Source organism: Hipposideros armiger, unplaced genomic scaffold (genome assembly GCF_001890085.2).
Source record: "Hipposideros armiger isolate ML-2016 unplaced genomic scaffold, ASM189008v1 scaffold_111, whole genome shotgun sequence".
In the NCBI taxonomy this organism is placed as follows: domain Eukaryota; kingdom Metazoa; phylum Chordata; class Mammalia; order Chiroptera; family Hipposideridae; genus Hipposideros; species Hipposideros armiger.
The window spans coordinates 4,082,455-4,083,736 of record NW_017731461.1 but is presented as its reverse complement, the minus strand read 5'-3'; positions in this window follow the sequence as shown (position 1 = coordinate 4,083,736).

The following is a 1,282-nucleotide window of genomic DNA, read 5'->3' as shown; positions in this document are numbered from 1 at the left end:
CCGGCGACTCAAGGCAGCCCAGCTCCAGGGTGAGCTGTTGTTCAGCATCTTAGCTGTAGAGGGCAGTGTCACTGGCCCTCATATGTGAGATCCGAACCGGGGCCCTCTGGCGTCCCAAGCCAGTTCTTAACCATCGCGCCACTCGGCTAGCCCATAAAAATATTTTTTAAGTGACTCACACACATACACACAAACAAAACAAAAATAAAGGCTATAGCATGAAAGGGTGGGGAAAGAATAATTTCTATAGCTGAAAAACCTGACAAACATTTCCTCAGCCAGGTGATTAAGGTTAATGTCAACAGTGACAAATCATATTAATAATACATACCCTTGATATAATGTGATGAAAATGACACTTTACCTCTGTGATCTCTCTCTCTAAAACTCATAGCCTCAGTCTAACCATGAGAAAATACCAGACAAATAAATATCAACTGAGGTACATTTTATATGAAATATCTGATCAGTATTCCTCAAAACTAAGTCATCAAGAACAAGGAAAATTCAAGAAACTATTATAGCCAAAAGGAGCCTAAGAAGACATGACAGGTGAATATAACATGGAATCTTGGAACAGAAAAAAGGCATTTGGTAAAAATTGAAGCAATCTGAATAAAGAAATAGTCATCAGTTAATGATAATGTGTCAATATTGGCTTATTAATTATAACAATGTTTCAAAACATATGTGTTACCATAGTAATATATACCACATGTATACATTTATATTATAGTATAAATGTACCATAATAGTATAAGATATTAATAATAGAAGAGTGCAGGGTATATGAGAACTCTCTGTACTATCTTCTCAATTTTTCTGTAAATCTAAATCTGCTTTAAACATAAAGTCTATTAAAATTTTTTAAATGTAATTATTAAAGAATGTGAATTCATAGTACAAAAAAAAACTTCAACCTTTACTCCCAAGACACAAGTTTTACCTAATTTTGACCCTATTTTACCTACATTATATAAAATACAGCAAAACCTTGGATTGTGAGTAACTTGGTTTGCGAGTGTTCTGCAATACGAGCAAACATTTCTAATGCGTTTTAACGGGTAAACAAGCGATGTTTTGCAACACAAGTAGTTTGTTTACAGAACGAATTATGCTCACAAACCAAGGTATTACAGTATTTAGAAATGGAAAAAAGGCTGAAAAGTATACAAACTATTTTGTGAGGAAAGTCAAGGATGGAAAAATTAATTTTACCATGGAATATAGGTGAATAAATCATGTATTTCTCCTGTAGTCATGATTTTTGTCTTTTTTTTTT